Below are 23,022 nucleotides of genomic sequence, written 5' to 3' on the forward strand. Positions count from 1 at the left end.
TTGTGTGGTATCAATATTATGTTTCAAATGCTGTCGATTGAACTCAACTTGTATTGAAAACAGAATAGGAATTTAAAGTAAACCCTTGGTAAATCTATGGTGTTACAGTGGTACATATCTAATCTAATGCAGTGACATTCATATATTTTAAAGTGTTGCTTATGCAAGCACTTTTTGGGGACAATGTACTGTAGATCTCTCTTTCTCTTTGTGTGAATGACTAATTCTAAATGTCCCCTGCAGGTCAATCTTGCCGTATTAACTTAATTAGTAGCTGTTTTGGTTGCACAAATCGTCACCAGTTCTTTGTTTGAGCCACAACAAGCAACGACCACCCACTAAATGATTATTTTTCTTTCTCTTGCTTCCTTATTCTCTCTCTTTGTCCCTTTCTCGCCTCTCAGCTGACACCTCCTCCACCTCTCTCAACCTCAATTGTTGTGAAATTGTCGAGAACAGAGATCTCTCCATTTCACAGAGATGAGCGCGGGTGAAGGGGGGTTCTTAATTGCAGTAAATCGATCTCTAATCACCCTGCGCTCTGTGCTTTTATCCCTACGGACCATCTACAGGGCTTAAGAGGGTTCAGAGTTGTAGTTACATGCTGAGTTTTAGAGGATGTCTCTGTCTTTCTCCCTCTCTCTTCAGCTCTGTCTGATACCATTGTCATAACATGCCATTGTAATCCTCTAGAGTCACTTCTTACATTGCCTTGTGGAAACCAAAATCTCTTGGGTTCTTGATTGCTCACTTCAGTCTCCGCATACAGACTCTGGCTCATGTGGGTTGTTGACCGGGATGCACACTTTCTTTCTCTTTCTCCTTTGGTCTGACCCGTGTTATTCCCTTGCTCTTGCTCAAATGTGGTCCTTTCACGGTCCAGCTTTGTTCCTGGCCTAAATCTGCCCCACTGCTGGAGATAAATGCAGGAAAAGGCATCTTAAAGAAAAACATGGATGTATTCAAAGGGTTTCTTTGAGAGAGGCAGCGTTTAAATAGAATCAAATATCAGATTGAAGAGGTAGTCTGAAGCTTTAAGGTGAAAAAGTATTATGGAGGAGCCCAGTGGCGTAAAATGGTTTATGACCTTGTGGATATAGAGCAGATTTGAGAGGACAGGCTCTGTGTACTGCCGGTTCTGCTTCCACCTGACCTGTACACACTATTTCTTTTAAAGCCATGTCCTTGAGGAATAGAGTGAGACGGGAGCGAGAAAAAGAGAAGTTGATGACTATACGGCTCCAGCACCCTGTACAGAAGCATGCGCCCTGTTAAAATATAACACTACTGACAATTTACAGCTAGTCCGTGTCGTCTGATATGACGCACACACAGGAAAGCGTATCATGCTGCATACTGCTGCAAACTGATGCTAATTCACTCCAGCGTGAAGGTGCTGTGGTGGTGTTCAAAATAGCTGAATGCTTTTGGAGGGAGAAAGCCCAACTGGCTGTGTGGGAGGGGGTGAACGTTGAGGGGGAACTATAGATGCTGGTATCAAACCAGAGCTGAGTACCCATCTCACTACCATTGAAACAGAACCACACTTCTTTAGCAGCCATGCAAGTATTGCTTCAGCATCATGATGGGATTAGATGGTAATACCATGGTACTGAATGTTTATCATATTAATTTATCATTATTTATACTTTACTCCAAAGTACACTGTTGTACTATGGTATTGCCATGGTACTTGTTGGTACTTTCTGTTAGACACAAATAGGAGCATAAATGTAAGTCCAAAACCAATGGTATTTTCATGGTAATTTTTCATACTTTTTGCCAGTGTAAACAAAAATGTGCACATATAGTATGGTGCACACACAAAATACATGGTATTACCATGGTCCTTTTTGCTACTTTTTTGTTAAGTGTTGAAAGAAAATGTAAGCATATTTCCAAAAAACTTGGTATTATTATGCTACATTCCAAAAAACATGATATTACTATGGATAAGACTAGGGACAATCATGGTATTATTATTATTATTATTGTAATTATACTTTAGTGAAGTAACAATTATGATAATATATTTATGTCCATAAAAACATGGTATAAATATGGTGCACATACAACTAAACATGATATTATCATGGTACATCCCCTAAAAAGGATGATATACCTATTGTACATGTCCAAAAAACATGGTATTATCATGGCACATATATGGTATTACTATGGTACTTTTTGTTAATATAGAAACAAAAATAACATATGTCCAAAATCATGGTATTTCTATTGTACATGTCCAAAAAAACACAGCATTACCACAGTACCATGTCCAAAAACCATTAGAAAATGAAGGTATTGGTTTTGTATCTTGTTGTTAGTGCAGATCAAAATATGTGCAATGTATATGTTCCTACATCTCATTATACTAATAATGAGTAAAAACTAGTAATGAATGGATGTTCTGTGGTTATTGAGTAGCAGAACTGGAGTCAGTCGTCTGACCCAACAGAAAGGACACTGTCTCTCAGCAGAAATAAATGCAGGCTGTCATATTTGAGTAATCTATCTTGGGCCATGTTATAAAACTTACTCGGCATGTCTTGAACAGAGTGAATCTGCCATTTCTGCTGAATTTGATCTGCTCAGGTTCCAGCTCTTTTATAGATCTCAGGTAATTGTGTTACTTCAGGGCCCTTCTCATGTCTTATCAGCTTGCATTAAAAGTGGCACGTCGACCACAGGAGAAAAGCTGAACTGCATAACCTTCAAAATCCATTCGAATTTTCACTCCTTGTCAAAAAAACGTCTCTTTTGATGGCATTTACATATTTATCACACCTGATCATAATACACTTGTGTTTAATTTTTTATTTCCTCGCATTGGGCGGTAATATGGAATGTGCTGAGGTGGCTGTCTCAGCTATGGTTGTCAACATAAAATTTTCCCTCTGCCTTTCATTTCTTTTCTAATGGAAGTGGTCTGCAGTAGCAGGAGCCGAAGAGGGCTGTTGACCTTTTGTATGATTTGGATCGGTGGGATCTTCTGCAAGATGAGGTATTCCCAGTGCTATCAGGCCAACAGCACCATTAAAGTAGAGATATAGAGCAAGCCAGTAGAGTCCCTTTAAAGTAGTCAGTTTATTACTGGTGCTTTACAGTCTAATTGGGATGTGTCTTCTCTATAGGAAAGCAGTTGTTTATGTCCCACCCGGTTCTTATAGGTGAGAGAGAGAGAGAGAGAGAGAGAGAGAGAGAGAGGTTATGATATCGGTCAAGGTAAAATACATACATTAAGACATCAGGATGCCTGATGGATGTTGAAGGAAATCAGAGTGTAAGGAAATCACTGATGCAGCAAAACAGAGAGAGAGAAAACGTATCTGATTATTTAAGCTTATTTGTCTTGTTTCGTAAGAGCTTTTATTTTTCAGCCTTTGTAGGGTGGTAGATGGTAAATGGTTAGGTGTTTTGAGATGTTATGGAGTCTGTTGTTGATCTTTAGCACCACCTGCAGGTCAGAAGATGCCAGTGTTGTAAGGGTCCAAAATTAACTTTTTGCCACACCTGCTAATGATGAGAGAGAATTTACAATTAACACTTTTTACATACCATGACATTATTTTCTTGTATTTTGCATCCTCATGGCCTATAGCTGTTTTTACTGTTAGTGGCAAATTCATGTAATTTTGTGTGCAAAGCATCACATATCAGCCAGTCTGACACAAATATGTGTCAACACAGTGATTTTGTTACTAATACAGCCGTTTTGGTGGTTTAATTTATGGAAAATTCCACATTGTGACCCATATGGAGTTTCTGGAGGGAAAATAAACTTTAGGCATCCTAGATAAACTTATGATAGCGATTTATCCTAAAAGGTGAAAGTCGTTACAAAACCTGTGAGTCGTGACAAATGGATGGTCGTTGATTTGAATCGCTTACGTTAGTTATATCAGTGAGGGCCTGTCTGTCATTTTTACTGTACTATTTAATTACGTTGCAGTTTGTCGCTTGTTAAGTGCTAATTCTAGACAGTGTTAGTTGTTGAGAGAAAGAGAAAAAGGGCGAGAGAGAGAGAGAGAGAGCGCGCTCGCATGCGCGAGCTCATGCAGCATTTCTAGCACGAGCAGCTCAACATAAAGATAAACGTTTGCTCTCTGCTAAGCTGCGAGCCCTCTGGAAAACACTGATAAAAACACTGACGCAAATTAACATTAAAAATACATCTTACAGAGTATTCATTCTGAAAATAACCGTATGGAATAGCTGCAAGTGACTTGAAATGAAGCGTTTCTAAGCTGTTAGTTTTAATGGGGGTGGGCTCTCTATAGGCTAGGCACAACAAACACATGACATCGCCCCATCTGTCCTTAATGTCTTGGGGCATTTCAGACCAAACATTGTTGCACAAGCTAGCTAGACGCAGAGCAATGAAAGATACAGAATGCAGGTGTCTGGAGATGCATTTTTTACCATCTAAAAAACACGAAAAAGAAAAAAAACACCAGCTCGTGTTTAAAAACAATTGAAAAACAGTGCAGACAAATGCAAAATCGACTTCCGTATGAATGGACCCTAGGTATTGTGTTTGCCTGCTACATTTTTTGTGCCCAATGCTCCATTATTTTACATCCGTTGACATGTTGCGGTGGGTCAGGCTCAAGGTGGGATTTATAACTGATGGACCCTCACACCCCTGAGAGTGCCTGGTGAAACGCAAGCACTCACATTTACAATAAACGCCAGAGCCTTTCCACTGAGACTTGTGAATGGCAAAGCCATTCATCTCTGTGAAGGACAGAGAGAGCGAGAGAAAGAGAGTCAGTAAGGGGAATTTTCCCTTAAAATTCAACTAATGTTTTATGATTGCAGCCCATGCTCAAGTATTTTCAGCCACCTAGGAAGCCGATTAGAATATACTGTATATGGGTGAATGTGTGAATGTTGCATAGTGGCAATCAGCATTTCCTGCTGCTCAGCACAAACCCAGATGAGATCAATAAGATATTAGGCTTATGTACATAGCAATGAGCTCAATGATCACTGGAGTCGTTTAGGACACAGCGAGAAAGGCCGTGATATATTATTGGCCAGCCATTCAAAACAAGCCAATCCCATGGGAGGGCTGTGTGTGTGTGTGCACACATCCATGTGGTAACAGTTGCTTTACATGACAGATAATCATCTGTTCAGTGTGGTGTGGTTTCCTGCTACACCCGGTGCAGTGACTCCTTTGAAAGGATTGAAGTTACCTTACAAAAATGTAGCAGGGCAGCCGTGTTTCTCACCAAAACTGCTGTTGTTATGACTGTAAAATCTTAAAAATCCATACGTGACCTCCTTCATACACTGCTTTCAGAATCTTTGTCATGTTGTTTAAAGTTGATGTGTGTAATTTTGTTCTTATCACAGGAGTGTACCAGGACTGAAGACTAGTGTTTTTATTATTTCTTTTTGTGATGACAGTGGTGACGAATGCCAAGTTACCACAGTTTAATCATAGTAGCAATAGCTATGGTTATTGTACATTTGTGTATGTGTAGTCCCTCTTGCTCCTGGTAAAAGTCACCTCTGAGAATCTGGATTGACAGGTTTACTTGAACTGCTTTAAGAGAGAAAATGCCAGAGTGATCTGAGGCCTGGTGGCTGGATTGAGTTTTTTCCCCCCACAGGACAGTTCTAATCATTTCTCTTCAGTATTCACAATCCTTACAGACCTTAGGATGGCCCCTTGGGAGCCTGAGTCACCACAGACATAATGTATTGGGCCATGCTTGTCTTTACAGCTAGTGATGGATGGATATAATATTCAAGGAGTCTGTTGAATAATGCATATGGATATTTTAATGTTTCATTTGTGGTCAAGTCTGGAAGTGAGGAGGATATATTTGTGGATCAACCTGTTTTCTGCTATCCCTCAGACTGCTGATGCATCAACATGGGTGTGCATCACGGCTCACTGTGTCTTATTAATTCTATAGATATTCCCCTGACACAAACACACACCCATTTTCTTATAGACAAACCACGATATGTCTTCTCGTGTCCATTTTTCATCATGAAGCATTATTCCTGCATGGAATAGTATCATCCATATTAGTTGAAAGACAAATTGGATAGTATTTTTAGGGTATCAGTGGTGAATGACAAGGCTGTCCTTAAAAACAGCATACATGTTATCTACATTTATGCTAATGGAAGAGATAACATTTTATATTGTGTGCTTGTGTATCCATTATGTGATTTCCTTGCCTGGATTCAAAAAAGTTATTTCTGACGTACCTGTACGGACAACCAAATGCACAGCTGATAAGAAAGAAAGAAAACTTTGAGGCTGAATTAATTCCCCAGTGTACTGTAGCATCCCGCCTTGAGAAACAGAATGCTCTGAGACTAAAATGTGCTCGCCGTTCTGCCTGGAAGCATAGGAGACATTTTAAAGCGTAGCTTTTGTTGGCAGTCATTTCGCATTCATCCAGTCCTTTTTTTCATTAAATTGAATGGTATTCCCCATTTCATTCACAACTGGCATCGCTCACAAAGCTGGACTGATTTGATTTACGGTGCATTAAATTTCTCGCTATATCATTGTGGAGATTGTGAAAGAGGAGAAAAGGGCAAAATATCTGGAAGCAGATCTAGGAGTCATTATTGCATCCATGATGAGGGACCGGCATGAAATTTGTTTAAACACAGTATCTTCTTCTTGAAAACCTGAAAACAACCATTATTTTTGCAATTCGGTTTAGTGAAGCAAAAGGCACATAAATTACACACTCCAACATTAAAGTCTTAATTTAATAATAGGGCTGTCAATCGATTACAATTTGAAATCAAATTAATTACATTACATTCAAATGAATAAATCAATATTTGCTGAGAATGGCCCCAAAATAAAGATAATTTAATGAAATGAATACAAAAGAATTTAAATAATAAATTAATTATTATAAATCAAATAATCAATTTTGCAATAGAGTTGTCAATCTGTCCAGTTCTCAAAAGCTCAGTCTGTGCTATTTTTAATTGTCGGTCTATGCATAAAATAGACTCTTTTGAAACGTCTCATTAGTTTTCAGCATCATAAATCCAGAGTTTTTTAGGATGCTGTGTTGTCAAGTTAAAAGTAGCTGAAACTTTTGAAAATCCTGTCTTGAGATCAGTGCATTCTGATGTTTGTCGTCCAGCTGTCAAGAACACGTCCTGTGTGACAGGCTCTTTTTCTTTTGCTACACTGATTGTGAGTTTTGTTGAGACACGTTGACTGCCCCCTGCTGATGCGGCTCTGATGTTACGAAAATATATAATTTTATTACTGAATTTACGAACATTTAGCTGCCATTTTTACGTGTAATTTTATATAATTCATCACACTAAATTAACGTGTTACATCGACAGCACTATTGCTTTTATACAGCGCTTTGCTGCCCACACATTGTTTTTTACCTTGCTCACATAATCATTGTGTTTTGTCCTCCTATGGAGTCTTCATTAGCTCTGACATTTCCTATCACTCCTGTCCTGTCATACTTCCTGTTCCATTTCTGAGGGCCGAAACTCCAGGGCCCAGACATATGGCTCCTGAACACATACACTGTACTGCCAAGACCCCCACCTGCTGAGACTAACCTTTCCATATATATGTGTGTGTGTGTGTGTGTGTGTGTGTGTGTGTGTGTGTGTGTGTGTGTGTGTGTGTGTGTGTGAGCGTGTATTTATCACTTTGTGGGGACCAAATGTCCCCATAAGGATAGTAAAACCCGAAAGTTTTGACCTTGTGGGGACATTTTGTCGGTCCCCATGAGGAAAACAGCTTATAAATCATACTAAATTATGTTTTTTGAAAATGTAAAAATGCAGAATGTTTTCTGTGAGGGTTAGGTTTAGGGGTAGGGTTAGGTTTAGGGGATAGAATATAAAGTTTGTACAGTATAAAAACCATTATGTCTATGGAAAGTCCCCATAAAACATGGAAACACAACATGTGTGTGTGTGTGTGTGTGTGTGTGTGTGTGTGTGTGTGTGTGTGTGTGTGTGTGTGTGTGTGTGTGTGTGTGTGTGTGTGTGTTTCAGCCCATCTGAACCAAGAGCGAGAAAAGCGGGTGATGTTTCTCACAGCCCGGGTCCACCTTGGAGAATCACCTTGTTCATTCATCTGTCAGGGTAAGACCTCATCTTCTTCTTCACATACACAGATTCTAACAGCATGCTGATGTCCAGAGATCCTGTAGTCTTATGTAATACAAAACACTGACCAATGTTATGGAGAGTTGGCCTAGTTTCATGAGCTTTCCGATTCAAAGGGTTCAAAAACATGTGAACTGCTTTCTTCAATGCAGAATGTTCTGTCTCAGTCACTATTCAATTTCATTCCAAAAAAGGATACAAAGAAAGTGACTAGTGCCTAGCATCTCCTTTTTTATTCCATGGAATAAAAGAAAGGCATTAGGGTTTGGAACAACATGAGGGAAGAACTTTAATTTTTGCATGAATTGTTCCTTTAAGTTCTGTTGCATTCTGATGTGAAGGTCAGTAGAGGAGTGGAAGAACAGAAGGTCAGTGAGTGTACTGCAGATTATAGGAAGTGTCAGCTCACCTTCTCTGCATCACTCATAAATCTGTTTAAAGCTGGCGATTCAAAGACCTTAACTGTCACGGAGCACAATTCTTGCTGACACAACAGTCTGACAAAATGCCCAGATTTCAAAAGCAATTCTATCAACAGCATCAATTCTGCAGCAAAACTCTGCTTTCACTCTGAGTTACAACAAAGAGAAGTGTCTTTCCTAAGAACGTCCTTGACAAATTATGACAATACAATGCAATCTTTTCACAGGTGAATTGTTTAATTGTTCTATATGAGATATTTTCAATTCTTCGCACCTGCGTTGTCTATATTACCATAAAATATTTAAAGGAAATACTGTGTGTTAGATGGATACATATAACGGCCAGACATATTGGTAATGCAAGCATCACTATCTTTATTGCACATACTTAGGGTTAGAGATTTGAAGAACTTTAGCATGTAACTTGTTCTGCAACGCTTGTGCTAAGGACATGAAAAATACCTCAAATGTGGCTTGTTGGTGAGAGGTTTGCAATCAGACTTGCCATGGCCCAAATAGATGTCGTAGTAACATTAACAGCGAAAATAATCTACTCTGGTTTTGTTTAACAAAGACTTTTTATTAACTACAGGGTATAGCTTTCTTGGTTTATATCATGCGTACAGTTAAAAAGGATCCACCCGAATAGCCGTTCTCCACCATGTTTTTCAAATTCAGCATTTTGAATTTGACTTCTTCTTGGCTGTTGTGGCATTATGAGATAATAAAGTGTCACTGTGTATTTCTCACATATTATTTCATGATTACTAAAGATTTGGACATGTTACTTAATTGACATTCTGGTTTTGGCATACTACAGTATATAGTAGTAAAGTGTGCATATTTGGACATGGGGTTACTTTGATAGAGTGACCTGAGCCATATCTAAGGACCACTATATCATAAAGATTTAGGGGTGAACTGTTTTGACTTGTGCCAGTAAGCAACAACTCACTTGAAACCACTCAGAATACCCTAGCAACCACATAGCAACATACTTAAAAAACACCCAGAGCATTGCCACCGCATAGCATTACCCTGGCATTGTTGTGGTGAGTTTTGCCAGGGCAAGCTCCACATATGTTTTTGTTTTGTTTTATTGTAGAGAATCTCAATTTATTATTTTATTTTATCAAATTGTACGTCTGATTTGTTGTCATTAAAGGGATAGTTCACCTAAAAATGAAAATTCTCATCATTTATTCACCCTCATGACATCCCAGATGTGTGTGACTTTCTTTAGAAGAATTTTTCAGCTTTGCAAACAAGTCAACAGGGTCCAAAACTTTGAAGCTCCAAAAAGCACATAAAGGCAGCAATAAAGTAATCCATATGACTCTAGTGGTTAAATCCATGTCTTCAGAAGCGACATGATAGGTTTGAGTAAGAAACAGATTAATATTTATTTTTATCCCTAAAACTTCTCCTCTCTGCCCAGTAAGTGATGATATGCAAGAAGAATGCAAATCTCCAAAAACAAAAGAAGAAGAACTCTTAGGAGAGAAGAGCGCTTAAGTGGAGATTTAGAGTAAGAAAGGACTTAAATATTGATCTGTTTCTCATCTATACCTATCAGATAGCCTCTGAAGATATGTAATTAACCACTGGAGTCTTATGGATTACTTTTTTGCTGCTTTTATATGTTTTTTGAGTTTTAAAGTTTTGGACCCTGTTGGCTTGCATTGTATGGACCTAGAGAACTGACATAGTCTTCAAAATATATTTTTAAAATAATGTGTGCTCTGCAGAGCAAAGAAAGTCATACACATCTTGTTTGACATGAGGGTGACTAAATAATTGGAGAATTCAATTTTTTGTGTGAACTATATATTTCAATTGCATTGAATATAAAGTGTACAAATTGTATATAACACTATCTGTCAGACTGCTCTCTAGATATCAACATTGATTTTAGACATTGAAAGACTACCACTACTGTGTCTTGCAAAATATTTTTGTAATATCCCACAATGTGATGATTAGTAGTTGCTCTGTCTCTCCTCAGCCTGAATCTTCATGGAGTTAATTACTGAGTGCGGCCTTGTAATTCTGAAGAGGGCTTTTACGCTTAAGTGAAGTTCGGTCAGTGAAGCTTCAAAGTCACCTGCCCCACCACCTTAATAACACACACACTCACAAATCATGCCGATATGCATGGGTAAATATAGGAACTTCAAGCAATTAGATAGCATAGCAGTGTGGCCTTCCTGTGTGCCACATTGACTCAATTAGTGAGCTTGTTATGCCTCCATTAGCGCTAATAAGCAGGACAGTGTGGGTGAGGGGATGAGGAAGATGGAGGAATGAGATGGGGTCTACTCTCTCTCTCTCTCTCTCTCTCTCTCTCTCTCTCTCTCTCTCTCTCTCTCTCTCTCTCTCTCTCTCTCTCTCTCTCTCTCTTTTATTCTCTGTTGTCTGGTCTATTACATTTGTATTGACTGGAGATGTAGTATATTTTGCTGATGTTCTAATTTGTCTTATGTCCAATTGCTTTTGACTTTCAAAGTCAATTTTCCAGTCTGGTATGGACTTCTTTTTAATGTAAAATTTTTGGGGATGTTTCACCAAAATGTGTTATTATGTCATCATTTATTCATCCTAATGTTGTTCCAAACCTGCTCGACTTTCTTTCTTTTGTGCAACAAAAAAGGAGATGCAAGGCAGAATGACTGTATGTATAAACTATATGAAAATGAATGGTGACTGAGACTAACATTATGCTTAAACTCATTTTGTGTTTCACAGAAGAAAGAAATTCACTTAGCTATCCGTCATATACTTTACTGTGTATATTTGTGTTTCTTTCTTGCAGGTGTGATCGACTTTCTCGTCAGCCAGCATCCTAGTGTGCAGGTCCTGTGTGATCATGTGATCTTTAAGATTGTACCAATGCTCAACCCTGATGGTGTGTACCTGGGGAACTACAGGTCAGAGCAGAAACCAACCAATCATACAAAAAAAAAATACATCAAAAAAAAATCTGAAATTATGTTTTATTGTCATCAGAAAATGTGTGTGTACTTAAAGGAATATTCTGGGTTATAATATTTTTGTCGATTATTGACAAAGATTAATTTTCGACTCATCCCTCCTTTAAAAAAATAAATCTTGTTTTAGAGGTTACAGTGACTGGGGCCAGTTTTTAGTGGGTGTAAATGCAGAAATATGTACCTTATAATTTTTATAAATGCACACGAATTCATTTGTTAAAACTTTTTTTTGTATTTGTATGTATTATTTGAGCTGTAAATTTAATTGTTTAATTTTTGTAAAAGTTTGTGGGATGGCATCAAAGTTGTAAACTTGGATATTCAAGAAATACATGAATGTTTTTGTCATTAATGTTCAGAGTAAATTCTAGAGACTGTTGTGCGTGAAAATCCCAGGAGATCAGCAGTTACAGAAATACACCAACCTGTCTGGCACCAACAATCATCCATGCAATTATGTAATCAGCCAATTGTGTGGCAGAAGTGCATAAAATCCTGCAGATATGGGTCAAGAGCTTCAATTAATGTTCACATCAGCCATCAGAATGGGGAAAATGACCGTGGCATGATTGTTGCTGCCAGATGGGCTGGTTTGAGTATTTCTGTAACTGCTGTTCTCCTGGAATTTCATACAACTCAATTAACACATGCATCCATCAAAATGGATTCAAATGTTGCCATACAGCACCACAAAATGCCCACCACATTGTTTTCTGGTCACTTTAAAAAAATAAATAAAGTAATTTATTAAAAAGATAATTTATAAAATTGTATGAAAGATATAAATAAAATAAAAAAAAATGTATGGGTGGCATTTAAAACATTAATATTTATGACAAACTAATGTTTTTGTAAAAAAAAAAAACTTATGTTGACATTTTAATTTGTCAAATTCAGGAATTCAACTAGAATTTGAAAGTCATTCACAATTTAGTTCTGAATGGTGCATTGCCCTTGGCTTGTCCACACATACACTTTCCTCTCATGTGTCCCCTACTCTAAGTGTATATAAATGTATGTATGTTTGAGAAAAAGTTGCCCTTTTGTGCTGACCAAGGTCTTGCTTCCTGGAATCAAATCTTATACGGTAGTGTGTATGCAGCAGCCAGCGAAGCCTATACTGGGGCCGCAGTAGGTCATGAAGAGCAGGTGTTGTCTTCATTCTGAATCCCATTATTGGCTTTTATATAATGGTGGTGATCATTCTGAATACGCCATTGGCGCTCTGCCTTTTCCCATAGGCCTGAAAAAACTGTGTCCATGACTGCCACCTTGTGCCACCTCTTGGGCACTGCAGAGCTGCAGAGGTGGATCAATTGTGGTGACAGGGCTGACATATGGCACATCGCCACCACTGACCCCTGAAGGTGCTCTCAGCAGCAACTTTAACGATGCTGCCTCACCAAGAGCCAGTGAGCTCCATAATTAGTGATCTGATCCATCGCTCTCTCTCCTCCTCTCTGTGCTGAATCAGTAGTTTTTCTGCATTGAGAGAGAGAGAGAGAGAGAGAGTAGCAGATGCAAGAGGGGACATGGGATCAATCCTTGCTGACTAGGGATTAGTGTTGTTCAGGGAGAAGCAGCATTGACTATAGCTCCAGCTCAAAGTCACGGAGACTCTGCGGGATAGCAGTAGGGGCAAGCAGGGGCTGAAGCATCTATCTCTCCCCTACATTGGTACACTGCCTCAGGGAAAGAAAAGTAACAAACAGAGATCTAGTAGAACCCATATGAGTGACGTTAGTCTCGCAAATAGCCAGACCTTCGACTGATGGCATAAGGACTGGTCCACACTACAGGTTAATTCTGGCCAAGAACTGCCCACAGGAAGGGACTATCTGAGCAACCCACCAGTTCACTTGTTTTTTACATGTTGTTTAAGGGTTGGGTTTATCTGAAATATGTTATAGCACAATAATAGACCAGTGTGGGGAAACAATATTCAAATAGTGCCATTACAGTGGAAAAAACACCAAAACAATAGAGTAAAATATGTGTAGACAATGTGATCATATTGTACTTTGACAGACATACTTAAAACACAAAGTGTTTGCTTGTGATGCTTATGGATAGTTAGTTAGTTAGTTAGTTAGTTAGTTAGTGCCTCAGTCAAAGCTAAGAATCTTTCAAGGATTTTATGGCTTAACCTTGCAAACTTTGGCAAATCCAGTGACTAGTGCTTCCTCTTGCATACATTTGCGTAAAGCCAGCCAAGCATATTAGAGCTTTCCCAATTAACAAAGTGCTTTCCAGTTTTGTGTTCAATGTTCAGTTAATGGACTATGAGATTAAATGAACATTACATTTCTGATCTGCAGTCTGAGTCTGCAGTGTGGCTTTCACCCAGTGAAGTAGTGTTGACTTAAGAGTAAGGCAAAAGACAAAATATATGTCAGGGTAAGAGTTTCTTGATTGCTTGGTGTACAGTACAGTACTAAAAGGAATTTTAATATATACAGTTGAAGTCAGAAGGTTAAATGCACTTAGGCTGAAGTCATTAAAACAAAGTTTTTTAACCACTTCACAGATTTCATATTAGCAAACTATAGTTTTGGCAAGTTGTTTAGGACAACTACTTTGTGCATGACACTAGTATTCCAGTAATTACAACAATTATTTACAGACAGATTGTTTATCTTTTAATTGACTATATCACAATTCCAGTTGTTCAGAATTGAACTTTGCCTTGAAACAGCATGGAAAATTCCAGAAAATTATGTGAAGCCTTTAGGCAATTAGCCAGTTATTCATATAGGTTAATTGGAGGTGTACCTGTGGATGTAGTTTAAGACCTACCTTCAAACTCAATGCCTTTTGCTTGCATCATGAGAAATTCAAAAGAAATCAGCCAACACCTCAGAAATAAAATTGTGGACCTCCACAAGTCTGGTTTATCCTTGGGAGCAATTTCCAAACACCTGAAGGTAACACATTCATCTGTACAATAGTATACAAGTATAAACACCATGGGACCATGCAGCCATCATACCACTCAGGAAAGAGACACATTCTGTCTCCTAGAGATGAACGTAGTTTGGTGCGAAAAGTGCAAATCAGTCCTAGAACAACAGCAAAGGACCTTGTGAAGATGCAGGAGGAAATGGGTAGAAATGGATCCACAGTACAATGAGCTATATCGACATAACCTGAAAGGCCACTCAGCCAGGAAGAAGCCACTGCTCCAAAACTACCATAAAAAAAGCCAGACTACAGTTTGCAAGTGCTCATGGGGACAAAGATCTTAATTTTTGGAGAAATGTCCTCTGGCCTGATGAAACAAAAATTAAACTGTTTGGTCATAATGACCATTGTTATGTTTGAAGGAAAAAGGTTGAGGCTTGCAAGCCAAAGAACACCATCCCAACCTAAAGCAGCATCAGGTTGTGGGAAGCTTAGTTGCTGGACGGAGTGGTGCACTTTACAAAATAGACTGGCCAAAATTCCAGCAACTTATTGTGAGAAGCTCGTGGAAGGCTACCCAAAATATTTGTCCGAAGTTAAACAATTTAAAGGAAATGCTACCGAATACTAATGAAGTGTATGTAAACATCTGAACCACTGGGAATGTGATGAAAGATATAAAAGCTTAATAAATCAAAATAAAGTAGTGATCCTAACTGACCTAAGACAGGGAATTCTTTCTACGATTAAAGGTCAGGAATTGTGAAAAACTGTATTTAAATGTATTTGGTTAAGGTGTATGTAAACTTCTTAAATGAATGGGTTAAATAAATGTTCTTTTTTAGTACTAGCTAAATGAGTAACACTTCATAATTACTCTAATTAATAAACTAAAACATGCATAAACTAATACATAATAAACCATTTAGCATTGTATAGCGAAGTGTAGTAATGTTCACCATAACTATCTTATGTCACTATATACATAATAATGAGTAGTTATTTGTTTTATTTGTGTACTTTATTTGTGCCTATTTGTGTATAGTTAAATTGTTTTCCTACTGAATATAAATGTAAATTATTTAATATCACAAGAAAAGAGGAACCCCTGACAGAAGTGAAATGCAGAAAAAAATGGGCATTTATGAAAAGCCCTCTGGTCAGCACTTCCGGGTCCAGTTGCCCCGTGTACGTTTAGAATCTCTCTACACTTTTTAAATGTAAAAATTAAAATTCACTCAATGGTTCTACAGCATCATCTCATTAGATTGAAAAATTATGGGTCAAAAGCATTGTTCTGGCAGCCATACATTGCTTACTCATTTGAGGTGAGCATACGAGATATCCTTAGAAAGACAGGTAGGCATATAGCTTTTGTTTGCGAATGCACTAGACTACATTGCTGATTTCACTCTGAGCTCTACTGCTGCAATGTTCAAACTCAATAACATTTAACCACTTCAAGTCAATAGCATGAAAGTAGTTTCCCATTTCCGTTGCATCACACTAGGTAGCCACGCATATGTGAAATATCTGTGGTCCAAAATTCTGGTCAACATAGCTTTATAAATATTTGCTTTCAGTGAGAACAGAATAATTACTAGGACATGGTGTTGGTGTTTTATAATTGTTTTATTTAGTTTTTATGTTTTTTTATTGTACGTTTTCTCTGATGGGTTTCGATCTGATTCGATCTGTCATTGGCAGGATCCTTTCCCTCTAGGCCCACCCCACTCTACATGCTGTCAAACATCTCATTGTCCAAATGAACCAGGGCCCAGTAAGTAACCTTGTACTTACCTATAATGTATATAGACACAATGGACAAAATGCAACATCCACATCCATTCATATGCTGGAGTGCAAATGCATTCCGCTACTTTGCTTGAGCCTGTTATGTAACAAAGATGAAAAATACAGAATTTAGGGGAGAATCGTATACAAGTGTTGAGTTGTAAATCAGATAATCAGATGTCAGATACATATTGGGTTTAGAGTCGGATCCTTGCAATTGGTTGAACATTTCAATGTGGCCTTGGTTTTAGTTGCACATATTCACTGATATTCTCCAATAATAATTCTTAATTATCCATGGCATGAATTTTGTGATGTTACAACACTTGACAATCTGTACTGTATTTGTGCTTTGACCAACAATAGAGTGCAAACCAACCCTTAAGGTAAATGCAGTTAAATATAAACACACCAGCACATGCTTTCCCTCTGTCTTTAAAACACAAGGTTAGTACAGTATCTTATTCATGCTAGAACCATCTTTGATTTTTAATGGGAATGGCAAAAGGTATAGACTTGTCATCTCTTCAATGACATGAACAGTATAAAGCTGTATAAAGCTCCTAGATCACATCTGACTTTCCATAACTCATGTTGTATTGAGATCTTTGTATACTGAATGTTCTTGGACAGATATTTTATCAATGTTTTGTCCGCGGAATGATCCAAAAACACTTTAAACTGCAGGACAGCCTATTGAAGAGATGGTAAGTCAGTCCCTCACAGCCTCGTTGTCATTCCCATTAAAAATCAAAGATGGCACTATAGGGTGAAAAAGGTCTATTGTGTGTATATCATCTACCTGGCTCACCAAATAAGGGTCAGTGTGCTGTTCAAAGCAGCAAAGAGGGTCTTCAACTCAGCATTTTTCAGAATGTTTTTATGCAAGTATGTGTTTATTTGGCATAAGCCTTTATCCAAAGCAACATCCAGTGCATTGAAGGTGTACATTTCAGTATGTGTGTTTCTTGAGAATCGAACCCCTGGCCTTTGCATTGATAGCACCCATACTCTGCCAGTTTAGCAACAGGAACAATCTGAATCAGTGTATCCATGTGTATTGGTGTTAAAGTTCACGACCAGAGCACATCCTCTGCTCAGGTGAGTCTCCCACACACACCATCTCTCCTCTTGTTCTCTCCTTGTTTAAGAAAGCGCAGCCTCTACTTCCTTTATGTTTATTATAGCAGAAGAGTGAGGTTGTCGGATTAATGAAGGTCAGATGCTGTCCTGGGAATCGTCTGCCCTTTCCTGCTCATTCACATCCTGATAAGACCGGCAGGCACTCTCAGGAGCGGAGGGCAGCGCCACGCGGTTTAACCTTTCCCCAAGGCCTGACACACTGATCAATGTGCTCCTTCATGGCAGAGTGATCTGCTTATGTCCCTCGCATCACTACAAACATATACACAGTTTCAATCACATTGTGATGTTACATGTGTGAAACATTGTATTGTAGCATACTCGCACACTTTACACAAGTCCTAAATGGATCATGTCCTAAAATCAGACAAGGAAGCAAGCAGTGAAGGGTTGGTTCACCCAAAAATGTACATTCTTTCATCATTTACTCTCATGTTGTTCCAAACCTGTACGAATTACTCATTCAAATCAGAAGGAGACTTTTATCAGAATAATAGCCACAGTCACCATTCAATTCATTGATTTTTGGTGGAACTATCCCTTTCAACATCAAATATAACATAGTCACTATAAACATAGTCAGACTTTATGGGTCACTCTAGACCAGGGGTCGGCAACCTATGGCATGCGGAAGGGTAATCACTGGCACGCCAGCAACTGCGAGAGAGGAGTAGACTATTTTATTCATATGAAATTCTGCTCCTGCATTCCAATCTACATCTTGATTTACTCCTTCCTTGTGATCACGCAGCGTGTTTTCATGAGCTGAATGGGAGGATAAACAAAAAGTTAAAATGTGATGAGACTGCAATATACCCAACAGGCTTGAACGTGTGCAAACCATTCGTGCGTCACAAGCCGGCAGTGCTTCACTTTCGGTTAATCACGTGAGTAAACTCACCAGCATTGCTTTGGTCAAGCTGCGTAGATGATAGCCTACATTCCATGTTTCATTTGTTTCTTTTTGCTTTCAGAACATCACATGATTTAATAAGGAATGCACCACTATTAATCCTTGAGATTTCCAACCCAGAATACAGGTACACTGTCCTTAAACCATTGTCACACTCATAATGACATTAAACGATAAATAGAGAAAACATGAACCCACATCGTGGGGTTCAAAATCGGACTATTTTCAGCAACATGGTAACATCCACCATTGGTAATGCGATGTGGTCATGTCCAAAAATGCTAAAATGTTTGGAAAAGTGTAACATTATGCAAATGAGCAGCAATCTAGTGCAGCAACTAGCAAAAGGAATGAAGACACTGAAGCACATGTGATATGTCTCCTGTGAGATCCTGTAATGATGTGTAGGCAAGATGGAGAAGTTAATGTCACTGTTCTCTTTCATTTGTCTCTGCCCACATACTGTGCATGGATAGACTAAAAAATTATGCTTGGAAAACCATGTCAGAAATTGTGAGCAATCTGAATAAGTTGAAGTCATGCATGTCATGGCTCCAGTGAATTTGTTGGTTTATTATGTGTGTTTTGCTATTTTCTCTCCCTCATGTTTCATGCATGATCAGTGTTTCCATGGGAACATTGATTGTTCCCAGGGGAATGCTGATCATGCCACTAATTAGCATGCTAGCAACACCTGGTTCTCCTCTAATTCACTCCCTACTTAAACCCTTCGAATTCTCAGTATCTTTGCTAGATTATTGTTTGATGTGAAGTAACTTACATCACTCTCTTGCTGCCTGGTTACCGTCTCTGCCTGGTTACCGTCTCTGCCTGGTTACCGTCTCTGCCTGGTTACCGTCTCTGCCTGGTTACCGTCTCTGCCTGGTTACCGTCTCTGCCTGGTTACCGTCTCTGCCTGGTTACCGTCTCTGCCTGGTTACCGTCTCTTCCCACATGTTGGGAGTGTGGCTACCTGCCAGCATGCTGTACACATGTTCTCTGCGCTCCTGAAGTGCCCGTTCATTCAAAAGACTCCTTCCTTCAACTGCAGCAGGTGCTGGGATCTCCAGTCTTCGCCAGCACAGTTAACATTGTAATTTATTGTAAATAAATCCTTTGAACTGTTCCTCTGCTTTTGGGTCCCTTTGTCTTGCTCTTGCTCTGACAATGCATATGTAATTGTTCATCTTGTTCATGATATGATGCATTATGTACAGCTGAAATTCACATTCAATCACTTTCCCCTCCAGAATGTTCATTTGTTTTTGTTTTTTTTCTTTTGCAGAAAGAAAACTAATTTCTTGTCCAATTAGAATGACATATTTTTCATGTCACTTCACTTTTTTTATAAGATTTTCAAAAGCCAATAACATTAGTAAGAACTCCTACTAGCTACCATCCACACTCGGAGACCTTCACCGATAAAATCACTAAATATATGAATGGGGCCTTACAGTACTACTGAGGCCTCTGGTGCATAGTTAACTATTAAAATACTAAATATGAATTCAGTGATAGATATATACTGTAGTTTCTTGGTCATCTTTGTTCCTGAATCATGATGTCATTATACAGGTCCAATGTGGTATTTACACTGGCGCAACCACTGGTTAAATTAGACCTTTAAACACAACTGTGATAAAGTAAAGCACCTAGTTCCATACCTGAAATTGAAGGTTGAGTAGGTGCTTTAACCATTATGCCAACAAAACTTATACACACTTTGACGTACTGGATTGTAAGGACAGTGCCCTGAAACAGCCTGTGTTTAAATGTGGCCTCTGTCTATTATAATATAATGATGATCAGCTCTGGTATAGTTTGTTGCTGTCATTGCTAGAGTCAGTTGTTTAATTCCCAGGGAACACAAATGTATTCCTTGAATACATTGTAAATTAGTTTGGATTAAATGTGTCTGTAAAGCATACTGTAAATGTACAGTGGATGTAATGATAGAGCACAAAATATGTATATATTACATATTTAAATAGGTAAATAATCCCCCACATACTTACCGACTGGTTATCAGAGATCAACATTGCCAGCCTTCTCTTATGAACATTATGTGACCTTGGCAACATTTTTGCAAAACAAAGTGTTGTACCTTATTGCAAGTGTTGTACCTTATTGCAAGTTTGGCTGCAATTTCCCAGTGAAATGTCCAGTAGGGGGCACCAATAGCGAGTGAAATGGTGTCATAATCAGACATGGTTTTTAAGGGGAATATTAGATTGAGGTTTTAATGAGTAAAGCATGCCTCCCTAACCTTAAAATTGAACCTAAACGTAACCAATAGTGATTTAAAAAACCGAGGTAGACAAAAAAAGGACATCTTTACCCTTAACCAAAAAAGAAGCTAATCACATTGAAATTAGTATGTATATGTAGGTGAGTCTGTAGTACAAGCATTAAAGAGGTCATGGCATGAGGAATCAAATTTTATTTGATCTTTTGAAATAGAAGAGGTCATTTTACTATATAAACACACTGTCAGTTTTAGAACTGAAAATGTCCTCCTTATTAGAAAAATAGCATTTATTTAAACCAGGCTGTTGAATTGGCCTGTTTGGAATTTTTGGAACTTGTGATGTCACAAGGACCAAATATATCTGCATACGACTGTCTCTTCAGCAAGACATCAACTCCTATTTATCGTCATTGCACCTTTGGCCCCACCGATGTTTTTATTTCTATTTAGATTTAGATTTAAATATTTTATAGTTATTTTTAGTTTTACATTTAGTTTTTATACCAAGTGATACATATTGAATGGGTAAAACACACATTTGTGCAATGTTGGTCGTACGTATAGCTGGACACCAAAATGTATAGTTTGTAGATAATACTTATAATATAAAAAATAATTAATTTCATTTTAATAATACCAACTGAATTTCATTACTGATATTTCAGTGGAAGCAAACACATACAGGTGAAACTCGAAAAATTTGAATATCGTGCAAAAGTTCATTAATTTCAGTAATTCAACTTAAAAGGTGAAACTAATATATAATATAGACTCATTACAAGCAAAGTAAGATATTTCAAGCCTTTATTTGATATAATTTTGATGATTGTGGCTTACAGCTTATGAAAACCCCAAATTCAGAATCTCAGAAAATTAGAATATTACATGAAATCAATAAAAAAAAAGGATTTTAAATACAGAAATGTCGGCCCTCTGAAAAGTATAATCATGCATATGTACTCAGTACTTGGTTTGGGCCCCTTTTGCATTAATTACTGCCTCAATGCGGCGTGGCATGGATGCTATCAGCCTGTGGCACTGCTGAGGTGTTCTGGAAGACCAAGATGCTTCAATAGCGGCCTTCAGCTCTTCTGCATTGTTTGGTCTCATGTCTCTCATCTTTCTCTTGGCAATGCCCCATAGATTCTCTATGGGGTTCAGGTTAGGCGAGTTTGCTGGCCAATCAAGCACAGTAATACCATGGTCATTGAACCAGGTTTTGGTACTTTTGGCAGTGTGGGCAGGTGCCAAGTCCTGCTGGAAAATGAAGTCAGCATCTCCATAAAGCTTGTCTGCTGAAGGAAGCATGAAGTGCTCTAAAATGTCCCGGTAGACGGCTGTGTTGACTCTGGACTTAATAAAGCACAGTGGACCAACACCAGCCGATGACATGGCTCCCCAAACCAACACAGACTGTGGAAACTTCACACTGGACTTCAAGCATCTTGGATTGTGTGCCTCTCCATTCTTCCTCCAGACTCTGGGACCTTGGTTTCCAAATGAGATGCAAAATTTGCTCTCATCAGAAAAGAGGACTTTGGACCACTGAGCAACAGACCAGTTCTTTTTTTCTTTAGCCCAGGTAAGACGTTTGACATTTGAAGCCCATGTCCAGGACCCGTCTGTGTGTGGTGGCTCTTGATGCAGTAACTCCAGCCTCAGTCCACTCCTTGTGAAGCTCCCCACACATTTGAATGGCCTTTTCCTGACAATCCTCTCCAGGCTACGGTCATCCCTACTGCTTGTGCACCTTTTTCTTCCACACTTTTCCCTTCCACTTAACTTTCTATTAATGTGCTTTGATACAGCACTTTGAGAACATCCAACTTCTTTTGCAATTACCTTTTGAGGCTTTCCCTCCTTGTGGAGGGTGTCAATGATGGTTTTCTGCACAACTGTCAGGTCAGCAGTCTTCCCCATGATTGTGAATTCAACTGAACCAGACTGAGAGACCATTTAAAGGCTCAGGAACCCTTTGCAGGTGTTTAGCTGATTAGAGTGTGACACTTTGAGCCTACAATACTGAACCTTTTCACAATATTCTAATTTTCTGAGATTCTGAATTTGGGGTTTTCATAAGCTGTAAGCCATAATCATCAAAATTATATCAAATAAAGGCTTGAAATATCTTACTTTGCTTGTAATGAGTCTATATAATATATTAGTTTCACCTTTTAAGTTGAATTACTGAAATTAATGAACTTTTGCACGATATTCTAATTTTTCGAGTTTCACCTGTAATTCAGATTTATGAATGCTTATTTTTTTGTTTTACTTTAACCAAAAAGTCCTCTTTAATTAATTTGGCATGAGAAAGAATGTCTTGTTGCAACTCTGAAAACTGAACATCAAACAAAACTCTATACCAATTCCAAATGAAATGTAAAACAAATCACTGATTAACAGAATGAGTGAAAAGAAAATGTGTGTGTGGGTGTGAGAGAGAGTCAGAATAAATTACTGAGTATTATA

At 38.4% G+C, this 23,022-nt stretch overlaps 1 pseudogene; it reads left to right on the forward strand.

Annotated features, from left to right (window-relative positions):
- LOC127630588 (cytosolic carboxypeptidase 6-like) overlaps nt 1-23,022 on the forward strand; it is a 423,742-nt pseudogene that overhangs the window by 384,977 nt on the left and 15,743 nt on the right.

The sequence above is a fragment of the Xyrauchen texanus genome, chromosome 37 (genome assembly GCF_025860055.1).
Source record: "Xyrauchen texanus isolate HMW12.3.18 chromosome 37, RBS_HiC_50CHRs, whole genome shotgun sequence".
Classification (NCBI taxonomy): Eukaryota; Metazoa; Chordata; class Actinopteri; order Cypriniformes; family Catostomidae; genus Xyrauchen; species Xyrauchen texanus.